Consider the following 16,474-nt stretch of genomic DNA (forward strand, 5'->3'; position numbering starts at 1 on the left):
TCTATGGATGTAATCCCGTTTCTGACTGGATTCTGTACTGTTTGAGTCTTTGGGCTTTAGTCTGGATTTGTTGGGCTTCACATGGGCTTGATCGGAAAGCTTATGTATACTCCATATTCTGTGCTTATATGCTGGCTTTATCATTATTTGTACGTTAGTTGTTCAAACCTGCAAATACACGAAAATGCAATTATTTCATGATTATTAAGCACAAAATTAACCGAAATGTCATGTCTCTATGGGGTTTTATAGTACAATTTTTGGTGATTATCACACCTTCCCCAAACAACACTTTACTTGTCCTCAAGCAAAGAAGAGACATTAAAATAGATAAGTGGCCAAAACTGTGCATTCTAAGCTAAGTCTTGTTTTGCAGAGTGCGGTTGCATTGACCGTATGCAACAAGGCCTTAAACCACTAAGAATTCCCTAGCGGACGAGTTATAGCCTCGTAAGAGTTTTTCAGAGAAGATACTCACAAACTTCATTTATACTACAACGACTCAGTAACAAAATCTTGTTTCCTAAATTAATCTCAGATATCTATACATCTCCTTAGCGAGGAACGAGGATTAATTCCTTTGAAACTCAAGTTAATATGCATACAATAATTAAAACATCTACATATGAACATGCATACAGTGAACTTTACATTGAAATGCACTAGCAGGGCCGTTTTTGGATCCTTTGGAGAGCGTACCTAAATGGGTTCTCACAGGTATGTGTCGAAACACAAATTTGCTCATAATTTTTCCACTCAGGTTTCGTTAACTCTAGTGTGCAGTGGGCACACGTTTCCTCACATACTCGATGATAATAGAGGAGCCAAGGTCGATCGATCACATCTACTACTTAATATCTCACCATCCTACTCCCAATTGAGCTAGAGGTCTTTATTAGGTATTGTGGGGCTTAGGTGATGGTGAAGAAGAAAATGGAAATGGATAATAAAAAATGATAAGTATGAGAGAATAGGGTCTTCAAGATATTTTCACTCGAGAAATCCTTGTTTTCTTTTCCTATTTCTACCTGAGTTTTTCCACTTTGCTCTTAAGCCTTGTACTTTTTTAAAAAACTTAAGAAACATGATTCTATTTTCCTTTCCTTAAGCAAGTAACTAACTTTTATTTGGGTCAAGTCTTTCTCTTTACCTTTCTACATTTCATCCTATTTCTCATACTCATCACTTAGGTAGGTTCTTTTATTTAGGGTTAATAGATGGACAAGGAATTTTTGGTGAAAGTAAAAGGTTTAATGAAAGGTTCATTGGAGTGACTAGCAATAAAATTTGTAACAGGTAAGAATTTTTAGCTATGTCGATCTAAAGAAGGCCTAAATTATCGCTTAGGATTCGGATGGTGATCAAGTAAGTCGACGCGTGATTTTCTCTATACGGAAAAACTACTCCTCTGTGTCATCACACACATATCACTCATGTCGAGGCTTTTGGTTAGATTCTCACAGGATTGATAGTTTAAGTAGACTAACCGTGGGTTCCATAAACTTACTGCTATGTACAATCAATGATACTCAGTGCATGAATACTCATGAAAAGATGTAAAAACTATTGCGTACGTATTATCTTAAGTTTCTTAAAAACGAATCCTAATTCGAATGCTAATGTGGGACTTCTAGACAATTTTTATCATTGAAAAGAAAACAAGACTTTGTCACTAATTACATTTACTAACAAGAAAATAGAACTATATACAGACAACAAGTTGCCTAATTTTTGCTACAGGTTTAAAACACTCCCAAATAGAATGATGCTTAGTCTTCGAAGTAAAAAAAAAATAGATAAAGAAAGGAATTACCTGATAACCGTGAGCAAAATTAGAGCTAGATTGCTGGAACAGAAAGTTGTGGTAAACATAATATATTATACAGAAAAAAAAAAAAAAAACAATAACACACTAGATACAACTATATACAATTTCCTACTCAAGTTTACCATCTAGGATGTGGTGATGGTCTAGCATCTTCTTTAGTGAAATGCATTTCCTTAGCATCATGCCAAAAGATAATCCTTTCCCAAATGGTGGCCCATTCTTGTTCACCGGATTCGTTCAAATGTTTCAACATCTTATCATCGTCTGGATAACAACGAACATGTCTCAAGTACCGTGCAGAATGTTTCCATTGCCTAAACCTTAATGAACGAATGATTTTGTTTGATGGGCACATAGAATCTACCTTGACCCAGTCATGAAAAGTAGCTGAAAACTGTGGGAAATGTGTCTTCATGATTCGGCAAGCGGTTACAGGTAAAAGTATATATTGATCCCGAAAAGTGTGAGCTTGTTTCAGATTGAAGATAACACAGTTTAAGATATCAAAGAATGCATGACTTTGGGCAAGCGCATTGAAGACTACACATGCAACATCATTAGCGGTCGAAAAATGCCAATCTCCCATGATGTTCAGAAAGACAAACAATATTGCATTTCCCACGTTCATAGTCATGCTGGCTAAGGGAATGGTGATGTCTGGCCATCTGCCAAGTTTAGTTCTCTCATCTTTAATTTCAAGACCATCACCGTATGCTGCGCGAAAAGCAGGCCATGAAAAGGAACGAGTAGAGTTGTGATAAATGTATGGCCATGTTGCTGCCGGCCCGTGATATGGAAGATCCAAAGTTAGGGCAAGCGTTGGCTCAAAAAAGACATGGTGTGTGCCACCAACTTGGATTGTGAATCCATCTAAAAAAAAAGCCATGAGTAGCGTTGAATGCTGGTGTATCTTCCATATTAGCATAAAAGTAGGTCGCCAAACTTGGAGAATAAGTTTGGTCAGGGCGAATAACAAGGGAAGACCACCCGATGTTAATGATATAATCACAGAAATGAAGGCCATAAGCATTGGAATCTATCATAGCCTGAAAGGATTGCTCAGGTATGATTTTCGGAGGTGCCATGCTTGATGAAGATGCTACGTTTGATGAAGAAGCCATGTGTGATGGAGTAGAGCGATGGGTAATGCAAAGATTCCTAACAGACTATCAATCAGTGTACGTGAGGAAGCGTCCAAAATGAAGAAGCCACGTTGCAAATAGCAACGTGAGAGTCCAATAGGAAAGAAATCAAGTATGTCGCCCACGCTTAAAGATGGTTCTGAAGAAAAATGCCCAATAAAGTTTGATTAGATGGATGACAGAGTATGGAAGAAGATAGACTCCTCCTGTAATCAAATTTAAAATACATGTTAAAATTTGATTATTGGATACAACAACGTGAATTCTTATAATTCTAGTATGTCTAGTTTATAAAAGAGGACAGAAATATAACAATAATATTAATTAAATGAGCACACGACGAAACACTTAATAATAATTATTTTATTTTATTTATTTTGAGAAAAGTTGAGTTTTGTAAAAACAGAACGCAACCCCCCCCCCCCCCTTTTATTTTATTTATGGTAGATAATCATGGTTTAGAATGATGATGAGGATGGTGATAGAAATGCAGATCGTGGACAACACTATTCAGTTCATCAATTTGTTGGCTAAGCTGGAGTTGAAGGGCCCCCTGGTTGCCAGAGATCGTAGTTTGATTCTCTATTAGAAGAGTGTGATTTTCTAATGACTGAGAGTGAGTTTCCAAGATTGCCTCTTGATCAACATCTTGCATTGCTTGACGTTCTTGGAAATCCATAAGACTTTTGATGATGATTTCCTAACGTGCATGTAGTTCCTTCATGCCTTGATGAAGAAATTGAATACCTTCCATGGGATTAAAAATGTTCTGCATGACATTTTCATCAAAGAAATGTGCAGAGTTTGAGTTTTGGCTATCCATTTCATCTGGTAGAGTATATGGTGTCCAAGAATCATTGGCACAGTCTTTGTGAAGTACAGTAACAGCTGCTCTTTGAAGAGGTATTTCTGGAGAAATTTTCGTGACTAAAGTAGGCAGAGGTGCTAACCTTTTTGTTTTCTTGGTGATCGCATTCCAGAGGTGTTGGATTATGCAAAAATCATCTCTTTGATTCTACATAATCCAAAGTAGGTGGAGTTGAGGCTTGGTGACTTCAGATTGGTGTGACGTACCCACACATTGTGTCCCAACCAATGGAGCATAGCTCGTTGATTCTGTTTCAAAGAACGTTGAAGAACAACGTGATTTTATTTCCGACTCGCCATGAGATACGGTGGCCCGTAGTAAATTTTTGACGAAATTAAATGTGGACTTTGAAAGATGGAACTCCGAGTTATTCATTGGAATTTGAAGTATGTCGGAGATAATTTCCCTAGTCAATTCAAATCGTTGTCCATAAGCATGGAAATAGAATTTTCCATTTTCAGGTTTGCTAAATTGGTAGAACATCAAGACCAAATCTCTGGAATAAGATGCTTCTGCATGATATAGAAGAGGCATCCATCCTCGACATACAATTTCTGTGTCATAAAAAGGAGAAAATCGGTCATCATAAAAAAAAATCAAGTAGTTCTTCTCGGGCACTATCTTTCTTGGTTGATCCATTTGGAAGGATAAGTGAGGGAAAGATAGTGAAGAATGCGTGAGAAGAAACTGGCTGAAAAGAAGAGATTTATAACCAATATATGAGTCTGTACGAATCAATATGCCAAGTGCAGTTAGATCGAGAATTAAAATCTGAAAACACAAGTGAATCATGTAATGTTGTTTCACATAAGTATGTACAACAACTATGGGTATCCATAGTACGTCTTTTCATGTCAGATTTCCAAAAACAATTAATGAGGTGTGCCAATGTTAGAAAACACGGAGGAAGGTTTCACATGGTAGTTAGACCTATAGTTATTTTCTAAATTGATGATCATACCTCAATAATGGAAGATGGATAGATAAATCGAGCGGCGTGCACGACAAGTTTTAGGTGTACCGTATAACGTGCACGATTTTCCATGAGCACAATGAGTTTAGATTAGATTATTTTCATGAGTTATTGATTTTCCTTCTTTGTTATGGATTTGATAATAATTTTATTTATGTTTATGATAAAGTGAAAATACGATTAATACACACAAATATTAAATAGGGGACTTCTCCATTTAATACGTAACCCGTACAAATGTTTTGAGAATTATTTAACACACCATAGTAATTTACAAAACGACAAAGGGAAAGAGAGATGTAGGTTACATAAATCTAGATATTCTGAAGGATGTTATGCATGCATGATTAGGGGTGTAATACGGGGCGAGGCGGGTCAACCGCGGGTCAAATAGTGATGGGGCGGGGCGGGGCGGGGAGGGGTTAGGGGATACAAATCCAGTGGTCCCCGACGGGGCGAAGTGGGGCGGGTTGAAGTGTTATGTCTTAGTACCATCACCCGGCCTGTTGGGTCAGCTTACGGAGCAGGTTTTGGGCGGGTCATCTGGGTCGGGTGGAAATTATCATTTTAACCCAATTTCACTAAAAAAAAACTTTCTACTTCTGCAAGTAATATATTTCCAATTCACAGCATAGAGAAAAAATGGAATCAATCAATAAAAAATAAACAAAAATAAAAAAACTTGAATTTAAATCCAAAATCATATTTGTAAATTTAAAACTTATTTATCGTGATTTACCATTTGTAAATTGATTATTTTCCATAGCATGATAAAATGAAGATAGGAGCGAGGATCTATGGTACAAAACAATAAAATATAAAGTAAAAGAATTCAAAATGAATACAAGGATGAATGATTTATCTTCTCCAAAATTCAAAAGTTGAATTTGAATTTTTGATATTTTCCCAATGTTCAAACTTGAATATGTGAAATTGATATTGAACTCATAAATTTGTATTCATATCTCTCAAATTTCTACAAAAGTTAAAAGAAATTATAAACAAAATACAAAAATATTAGAGTTAGAGTCTTGAAATTGTGCGGGTCAACGGCTTTTGACACGGTGCGGGTTGGGCGGTTTGACGGGTCAGGTTTAAACATAGAACCTACACCCATAGTCCGACCGCATAAAAATGGTGGCGGGTGAAGACCGGGTACCGTACCGGATGATGGGTCAACGGTTTTTTTTTACACTCCTATGCATGATTAACAATATCACAACAATAAATACTGCTATCAGTGCAACTGTGAATGCCACATCACGTTGCTCCTTGTTTAATTTCTCGATCGGATCCATTACGTTGAAGAAGATGAAAATATATGAAGATTAAGTTATGGAGAGTAAGAGAATGGAATGAGTGAAGTTAGATGAGAAGTGATGGATTTTATAGTAAAAAATCTGACCATTTTTTTTTATATATGACTGTTTAGAAATCTGACCGTTGGGTATCTGACCGTACACGTGATTTGGGTCGGGTTCTAATTTTTTTTGGCTCAAGCCCAAATGAATTCCAGAAATTCCCTTTATGTTCCGGAATGTCCCGAAATTTCAAACGCGGAATTTTGATTCGTTTTAACTCCAAATTGAATGAATGAGATGTCAAAACAGTCGGCATTAAAAATGTCATCCAATGGAATATGACAAAGGCACATTCAACCTTTTGTATTTTTATGTTTTATTTTTTTGGAGATTTGAGTCTTGTAAAAACAGAACGCAACTTTTTTTTTTATGTACAAATTTACAAGGGGAGATGAACGTGTCAACAACACCAGACTTCAAGAAGAAAACCATTACAGTAAAATCAGGCAACTGTCATGTCGACTCTGGGGCGAACCCAATCTAGCCAGATTGTGGCTTAACCTTTATATTTTGGGGGCCTAGGGTTCAGGACAGTACCATCCCTGACCAATGTGCAATGGTCTAATAATAATATTACCCTTAGTACATATGGTATAGTCTCAAACCGCCCCAAACTGGCATCAAATAGAAAACTATTTGGGGTTGGCCTGGTGAAATCCATTGCCCATGCGAACGAGGAACCATCCGATGTTGCACATCACGACTCTCTTTGTGCACAGCGCTTAGTGCAAAGGTGAAAATAAAAGACACAAGTATATACATGTTGAGTCTTTTAACGTCAGATCCTCAAGATGAATCCCAACCTGTGGGAGCAACGGGGCGATGATGAGGTTTATCCTACTGAGTTGGTGTCAGACAATAATATACCTTATACCGGCTCATATTGGATAGTAGTTCAAGACCTGGACAGAAAGGTGTTTGACAATTCATACACCACCCCATCCTTCGCGCACGTTGCTTTCGAGCAAAAGTACTACGACCATTACCTATTCGAGATGGGTGAGATTTACACCAAATGATGAACTGGAGTTCGTGAGGAAGAGAATAGAAAAGGGAAGAGAAGGAAGGATGGAAAATTTTGGTACCCATTGTTTACCAGAAGGCACGTTTGCTCGATTATCAGAAGACATTTATACTCAATTCTGAAATAAAGTTTTTGTGGACTCAGGTTCCAGCGCTTGCAACCACACACTCTAGGATATTTGAGAGAATAAAATAGAAGAGGGCCCGGCTACCATAATGGTGTACTTTCCCTATTTTAAACACTTGTAAAGAAGTACACCAGTGAATCTTTAGTCTTTGTAAACTGGATCTTTGAGAAAAGTCTTTTCAACATCTGGAGAACGCAACTCATGATAATGTTTAAGGCGTTGGCCATTTACTTAAAATTCGCTATCATCGTTTACATTTTTCAAAGAGATAGCCCCATAAGGGGTGACAGTAGAGATAGTGAAAGGACCAAACCATCGAGTTTTTAATTTTCCTGGAAAAATGTGTAATCTAGAGCTGTACAACAAAACCTTTTGACCAATTTTGAATTCTTTTCTTAATATGTGTTTGTCATGCACTCTTTTCATGTTAGCTTTATAGGATTTTGAAAGAACATAGGCATCACTCTGAATCTCCTCAAGCTCATTTAACTATAATTTTCACTTCTCGCCTACCGCATTGGTATTATAATTTAGGTTTTTGATGGCCCATAGAGCACAATGCTCAAGTTCAACCGAAAGATGACAAGGTTTACCAAAAATGAGGCGGTAAGGGGACATGCCTATAGGTGTCTTAAAAGCCGTTCTATATGCCCACAAGGCATCAGATAATAGAAGAGACAAGTCTTTTCTAAATGGATTAACTGTTTTTTCTAAAATTGTTTTAATCTCTCTATTAGAGACTTCTACTTGGCCACTAATCTAAGGATGATACGGAGTTGCCACTTTGTGAGTGACTCCATATTTCTTTACTAATGATTCAAAAGTTTTATTACAGAAATGTTTTCCCCCATCACTAATTATAGCTTTGGGAAAACCAAATCGAGAGAAAATATTTTTCTTTGCGAACAAAACGACAGTTTTGTTATCATTAGCATGGCATGCCATTGCCTCAATCCATTTTGACAGCTACCAGTATGTATAGAAAACCATGAGAATTTGAAAATGGACCCATGAAGTCGATGCCCCACACATCAAAATTTTCAACAATTAAAATTGGATTTAAGGGCATTATATTGCATTGAGTAATGCGTCCTAGCTGCTGGCAGCGATTGCATGCTTTGCAATGCTCATGCTCATCTTTAAACAGTGTTAGCCAATAAAATCCATATTGTAGAACCTTGGCCGCAGTTTTCTTACCACTGAAATGACCACCACAAGATTGTTCATGGCAGAATGATAACACGTCATTGTGTCCCCAGTCGGGAATGCAATGGCGTATCAATTGGTCGGAACAATACTTGAAGAGGTAGGGATCATCCCAAAAATAAAATTTTACTGTGGATATGAACTTTTTCCAGTCCGTACGAGTCCAAGATGAAGGGACTTCCTTGGTAACTAGGTAGTTTATTATATCAGCGTACCAAGGATATGAAAAAAATGGAATACAAGTGTTCATCTGGGAATAAATCACAGATGGGTTCGGCATCATTATCGACATCATTGACGAGTCATGATAAATAGTCTGCAACCACATTCTCGCAACCTTTTTTATCTCTAATTTCTTGAGTAAACTCTTACAAGAGGAGTATCCAGTGGATCAACCTCTGTTTGACATCTTTCTTTGCTAAGAGATAACGAAGTGTCGCATGGTCAGTGTAGACTATTATGGAAGAACCAACTAGGTAAGGACGAAACTTATCCAGGGCATAGACAACTGTGAGAAATTCTTTCTCAGTGGTGGTATAATTACGTTGAGCTTCATTAAGAGTTTTACTAGCGTAGTAAATAACAATTGGTTTATTCTCTCAGCGTTGCCCTAGGACAGCTCCAATAGCGTAGTCACTCGTGTCACACATTAATTCAAAATGTTGAGACCAATCAGGGGGTTGAATTATCAGAGCTGTAGTTAGGGCAGACTTTAAGGTCTCAAAAGCTTGTTTGCAATCGAAAGTGAAGTCAAATACGACATCTTTAAGTAGGAGATTTGTTAAAGGTCGAGCAACCTTTGAGAAATTTTGAATAAATCTCCTATAGAATCATGTGTGTCCTAGAAATGCACGTATGTCGCAAACTGATTTTGGTATAGGAAGTGAAGCAATTTTTTCAATCTTAGCTTTATCGACTTCGATTCCATCCTTTGAAACGATATGACCTAGAACTATTCCTTTTGTAACCATAAAATGACATTTTTCCCAATTAAGAACGAGATTTTTCTCTTCACAACGTACTAAAACCTTTTCAAGATTTGATAGACAGCTATCAAAAGAATTACCATATATTGAGAAATCGTCCATGAATACTTCCATAAAGCATTCAACCATATCACTGAAAAATGTGAAGCATACATCGTTGGAATGTACCAGGTGCATTGCAAAGGCCAAAAGGCATTCGTTTATATGCAAATGTACCAAAAGGACAGGTGAACGTTGTTTTTTCTTGATCAGCAGGATCTATGATTATTTGAAAATATCCTGAATAACCATCAAGAAAACAGTAAAATGCATGACCTGCTAATCGTTCAAGCATTTGGTCAATGAAGGGAAGTGGGAAATGATCTTTACGAGTGCCCGCATTAAGTTTGCGATAGTCAATGCATATTCGCCACCTCACTGGAATACGAGCGGAGATGCATTCATCTTTATCATTTTGCACAACTGTAATGCCAGACCTCTTGGGAACAACGTGCACTGGACTCACCCAAACACTATCCGAGATAGGGTAAATAATACTAGCATCGAGTAACCTTAAAATTTCTTCCCGTACCACCTCCTTCATGGTGGGATTAAGACGACATTGCGGCTCACATGATGTCTTGACATTTTCTTCAAGATGTATGCGATGGGTGCATATTTTAGGGTCAATGCCTTTAATGTCATCAAGAGACCATCCAATAGCAGAACGATGTTTTTGGATGACCTTAATTAAACGTGATTTCTGATCGACAGTCAATTGTGATGATATGATAATTGAGTGACTACCATTTGGATCTAGATGTACGTATTTTAAGTCCGAAGGAATAGGCTTTAAGTCAGGGGTGGGAGGAGTGGGTATTAAAGATTCTTGAGGAATGTCGTCTTCCATATAGAAAACATATTGATGTTCGTCCAAGTCACTTTATGGGACTGTAGTAGAGTTAATTAGTGGTATTGACTCTAAGAACTCGTTTACATCTTGTGAATAAGCATCCACATCAAATTTAGAATCACCACATGAAAGGAATTGGTGTACTTCATCCTCAGGAAAAGAGTTTGTGAAATATTCCTACATAAGGGTGTCAGCCAAGTTAACCTCCCCATCAATGTCATTCTCTGGAATTTGTTTCATCAACTTGAACACATTAACCTCGACAGAAAGATTTCTGAAGGACATGGTCATAGAACCATCCCTACAGTTTATGAGTGCATTAACAGTTGCTAGGAACGGATGCCATAATATGATAGGAATAGAGTCACAGGCAACTTCTGTATCCAAAATGACAAAATCGATGGGATAGAAAAAGTCTTGGACTTTTACAAGTACGCTTTCCACAATGCTTTTTGGATACTTAATGGAACAATCGGCTAATTGTAGAGTCATCGTAGTAGGTTTAAGCTCATGAAGACCTAGTTGTTTGAATAAGTAATAAGGAAGTAAGTTCACACTCGCTCCTAGGTCTAGTAATGAAGTGGCCATATATTTGTCACCTAATGTGCATGGAACTGTTGGTCTACTAGGGTTCTTGTATTTGACTATACCATTATATTCGGTGATTGACGGAAACTGTTCAGTAAGGAATGCTTGTTGAGGACCATTTGTTCTTCTTTTTGTGGTGCACATATCTTTCAGAAATTTTGCATGTTTTGGCAATTATTTTAGGGCATCGAGAAAGGGTAAGTTGATTGTCAAATTCTTAAAAGTTTTTCGAATTTTATCAAAATTTTCATCAGGTTTATTCTTTGCCAAACGGGCAGGAAATGGTGCCTTAGGGTGGAATTTGGCATAAGAATCCTCTCGTTCGTTTCCCGATTTTTGAATTGGTGACTTTGATTAACTAGGTGTTTCCACTGTTGGTTCATTATCGAGAGCAGATTAATTTTCGTTTACTTTTGTTTGATCATCCGGCATACGGATTTGATTGTCAACGGTTTTGCCCGAACGAAGAGTAGTTATTGCATTCACCTCACCTTGGTTTGGAGCATTTGTACTAGGTGCATTTGTGACTTCACAGGCAGTGTTCCCTAGCTTAGGATTTGGAACTGCTTGGCCGGGAAACACGCCTTTCTGACTCTTTTCTTGTGCTAATTGTTGAAGTGATTGTTGGATAGACGTTAGGATTTGGGATTGCTGGTTCATATAAGCGAAGAAAGTTTCGTTTGTCCTATCGGTAGCGAGAGGCATAGGTTGTGCAATAGGGACGAGTTCACGATTATTGCTTAGAAGTGGTTGATTATAGCCAGAATTTGGATTGGCTGGAACAAGGTTGCGGTTGTTTTGATAGATAGCATTGGAATTACTTTGAAATGGATTTTGACTTTGTTGGTATTGTTGATTATTTCCTTGGTGATATGGAATAAAATTGTTGATTGGTTGAACAGGTGGATTGGCGAAACCTGGAGGAGCCATCTGTTGATTATTCGGGCGCCAAGCAAAATTCGGATGTTGTCTCTAAGTTGCATTAGGAATGTTGAATGCACATGCCTCCTCCTGTGTTTGGGTAGGGGGAGTATGTAACAAGGGACAATAAACATTGGGATGGTCTGGACTGAGACATAGAACACATGGGGAAGAGTTAACGTTCATTACCTATTATGGAAGTTGATCGTTTACTTGAATTGCAAGAGCATCTACTTTTTTAGTGAGGGATTCACTACACCATAATAGGTTTTTAGTGACAGTGGGGTTTTTTCATTAGTGATGCCAAATTGGCATCAGAAATGTTGTGACACCATTTTGGCATCACTAAATTGCTAAAGCCGTCACCAATAATTTGATAATTTTGTTAATTAAATTTTGAAGAGTTTTAAGAATTATAGTGACGGCAAGGCAGCGTGAAGGTGTCTAAGATGCAAAAAAATTACAACTTAAGGGACCGCGTCTTCTCTCGAATAAATTACAACTCAAAAATCAGTTCCCATCTCTCCCAAATACTTCGTCTCTTCTTCACCACTCCTCTCCCATTCCCATTACTAAACCAAATTCGCCTTCGATTAAAACATAGAAATCTAGAAATGAAGTTTGAACAAACTGCAGAAATGATTGAAGTAAGTCTCGAAGGCAAATAAGACACTGAAGAAAAAGGAGATGTGCCTAGAATAACGCTCGAAGATGCTACTGATTTAATTGAGAAAGGGACGATAGCCGTGAAAGCTCGTAATTAATCTGAGACTTCCGATTGTTCCAGCCTTATGTTGAAATCAGGTTAGATATTTGAAATTTCCCCTTTCTTATTTTCTTTCTCTTACTTCCTGACTAATCTCGTGTTATATATATATAGAAGGGTCGGGTCAAAGAGAAAGGACACACACACTCTCTCTCTGTTTGAAGTTTTGAAGGTGGAATTAGCTCAAAGAACTAATTTTTAACAATGGTTGCTTCAGGGAAATGCCTAAAATCAATAGTTGGTGTGAAAAAACCAGAAAAAGATGACCAAGTAAGCTGGAAAAAAAAACTCTCATTTTGTTTCATTTCTTCTTGTTTTTGTTTGTTTACTGAGTTTTAAGGTTTGGATATTTTGTTTTGTGAAGGATAAGGTTAGTGGTAATAAGAACAAGAAGTGGAAACTATGGAGAAGCTCATCAGGAGATTTGAGTACAGGGTGGAAAAGGTTTTCAAAAAGGAAGTCATCATAGAGCCGCTTGAGACTTCGAAAGTGTTCTTCAACCGCCGATGCTTTTAATGCAAAATTTGCTACTATAGTTCGTGCTCCACCTAAAAATTTCAGGGTTGTGAGGCAAGAATGGGCTGCTATCCGATTCAAACCGATTGGGTTTACGTAATCGAGTTTCTTTTGTTTTAATGTTTTGTTATGTTTTTAGTTTGAATTGCTTAAGCTTGTTTTTTAGATTGATGGATGGTTAGATTATGATGGAATGTGTGTTGTTGAGGTACATCGATCTCAATTTACTGTTAGTGTTGACGTGTTGTTGGTTTCTGTTACGAAGTGTTCACTTATTGGGGAAAGAGTTGAAACTAGAGAGAATTTGAAGAATAGTTGGTATTTGTTCTAATTTTCAGCTCATTGATGTTCGTGCAATTGAGTTTTTCTCTTTAGTTGATTAGTTGGTCCTAGACTCCTAGAGTTTGTGTCCACTATTAATACTTGAATGGATGGACCATTTCTACTTTTCGAGAGATGGGGACTCTGGCTAGTGAATATCATTGCTCATTGGAATGGTTGAAAATACTAAGTTTATTTTGAGTACTAAACTTTTTTAAGTTAATTTAAAAAAAAAAATCTTTTTGAGTGAACTGTAATAAAGCAAGACGTTGGACTTGTATCTAGGCTTGGTATGAATCTGCATAGCAAAGTGAACTAGTTAATTCTAACGTGGTAGTGCGTTTGGCATCTATCTTCGATGTCGCACCACCGTCGAGGACCAAGGTGCTTAAGATGCCAATTTAGTGAAAGTTGGTGTGGCTTGTCGTCAGATGCATTGCCTTGGTGCTCCAAGTTTTATTGTGTAATGTTTGTTGTGTTTGTGGAACCGACAGAAGTTTCTTGTGCTTTTACAAGGTAATGTATAACCAAATACTGATTTTCCTAAGGGTCTAAGCTGTCATCTTTTATAATTTTATAGAATTCATCATTTAAAAACTTGGATATCCTATGGCTGAGTTGGATAAGTGTGGTAATTCTATGAAGAAGGCAATGAAAATCTGGTTTCATTTGGTGCTAGGGAGAGGATAATTCTTGATAAATGTGGTTGGCTACTTAATTAGGATAATGGTGGGATGAGAAATGTCCTTTGGTGTGGAACATTGAAAGCATTGTATGACTGCTGAACCCCTGGTAGGATAGAGTGTAATCATTAGAAATACAACAAGGAATATTAGATTCAGCTTAGTTGAACTCTCTTCCCCATCTAGCTAGGACATCATCTTTTGTAGTATGTATTTATCCAACAATACTTAAGCTTGTAGTTAAATTGGTATACTCTTCCTTGAATTGTGTTTAAACAAATTTTCAGGCAAGAAGGGCATTGAGAGCCTTGGAAGGAGTCATGCGGCTGCAGGCTCTTGTTCGTGGCCGCCAAGTGAGAAAACAAACAGCTGTGACATTGAGGTGCATGCAGGCACTTGTTCGTGTTCAGGCCCGTGTAAAAGCAGGCGTGCTCACATGTTTGTAGAGGGTCAGGCTGTACAGAAATTGCTGAGTGATTGTCGCAGCAAGGAAGATATGTTGAAACAAGTTGAGGTATGGTAGCTGACTTCTGTAATGTGGAACGATGTATTCTCTTTCCAATGTGCTTGCTACTATGCAAATTTCTTAGAGTTGCATTCAAATTTGTAATAATAACATTGTTATCTTCAGGAAGGATGGTGTGATAGTCAAGGAACTTTGCATGAAATTAGAACAAAGGTACAAATGAGGCAAGAAGGAGCTGTTAAGAATTTCTATGTAAATCATTTTGTTGCCGAATGCCTCTCCAACAAGAATGGGGCGGTTCTTGATTAATTTTCCACTTATTACAAGCACATGTCCATATTTGAAAAACGTATGAATTGTTTAAAACTTATTTTCTGGAACATTTCTTGGGACCTGCTGAAGACATGATTCTTAATTTCTTATTCTATTCAAAATTCGACATTGACATGGTGCGAATTATTAGTGGGCAGTGCACGTGTATTTAGTTGGATCTTGCATATGATGTACACAGCTTGCATAATGGAAGAACTTTACTCAAATGAGCTTGTTGAAGCGGAAAAAGATTGCAAAAGCGCCCTCTGTGGATCGAACTTCATAACGCGTGTGCCAACAGTAATAAGTGCTCATATTAAATCGAAAAGACTATCTTGGCTGTTGTACATGCAAAAAGGTAAAGTAAAGTTAGGTGAGCTTCATAGGTCCTTACACTTTGTGATTTTCTACATATAATCAATTACTTTGTGATGCTTCGAACCTTGTGATATTATTCTATTGGTTATTATTGTTTTAGTGGTTCTGAAAAAAGAAATTTATGTGACAGCTAGTTATTATGTGTTTCTTTTTTGGCATTAAAGAACAACTCAAATGATTTTTGATAATGAATATGGAAATAAATTGTTGAATGGGGAAATAAATCAGGCAACTTGATATATGCTTATGAATAAACTTATAAGTCCGGAGATGATTAAATTGTTTTTATGTAGCTTGTAAGTATTAGCATACTCATAAATGCATTTATAAGACCTAAAATGAAAAAAGAGGGAGGTGGCATTTACTGATAAGTATTGGCCTATTCGAGTTTACAATACTCTATAGTCTATCCTTCCAGTACATATATTTATATGTTGTTTCAATTGATTTTTAATATAGGGATAGCCAAGTGGATAGATTGAAGTCTTAGATTTTTATCTTAAGCTGCACTCAAAGAAGGTACTACGGTCTTCATTTTTCCCAGCCATGGATTTTGTATTCCTGCTCTATCAGTTATCAATTTAGTAATGTACATATGATTAAGATAAAGTAAGTTGACTATTTCTTGTGATATTTTATCGCTCATATGGCTCATATTTCCTAAAGTTAATTATTTGTGTTTTAAGTTCATAATCTGGTGAGGGGCAATGCTGATTTTATTGGCAAGACTGAATACTATCATAGATTGTAGTCAATGGTGTGTAGACATTAATTAATGGTTTTACGGGTCAGAAAGAGAATTTTTTCCCGACGTAGAAGAAGACTTAAATGCGTCAAACATGGATGTGATACCTTCTACAACTATCATTAAGCAATTGGCAATAGCAATTGAGTAAGTGTTTCTCCCTCTTTAGACGTCAAGTCATGTGTCCGTTTAATTATATGTAGGAGATTTTGCATTGTGTCTTATTGTATGTTCTGGTGTAAAGTATATTATCTTTGCCTTGGTAATCGATCTCTATCAAGAAAAAGAAAAGAGGGTGTCTCTAAGATCTGGCGATTCTGTAAGTTAATAGTTTTGTTTTTTCCGTTTACGTTTGTTTGACAGATTTGCAA

At 37.1% G+C, this 16,474-nt stretch overlaps 1 pseudogene across 1 annotated transcript; it reads left to right on the forward strand.

Annotated features, from left to right (window-relative positions):
* Positions 1–12,886: 12,886 nt before the first annotated feature.
* On the forward strand, positions 12,887–15,050 carry LOC147523359 (protein IQ-DOMAIN 6-like; annotated as a pseudogene). Its single transcript, XR_015201080.1, has 5 exons — positions 12,887–12,952; positions 13,047–13,052; positions 13,152–13,319; positions 14,490–14,716; positions 14,834–15,050. The product of XR_015201080.1 is annotated as a protein IQ-DOMAIN 6-like (transcript).
* The last annotated feature ends 1,424 nt before the right edge of the window (positions 15,051–16,474 follow it).

Source organism: Coptis chinensis, chromosome 1 (genome assembly GCF_015680905.1).
Source record: "Coptis chinensis isolate HL-2020 chromosome 1, ASM1568090v1, whole genome shotgun sequence".
Taxonomy (NCBI): domain Eukaryota; kingdom Viridiplantae; phylum Streptophyta; class Magnoliopsida; order Ranunculales; family Ranunculaceae; genus Coptis; species Coptis chinensis.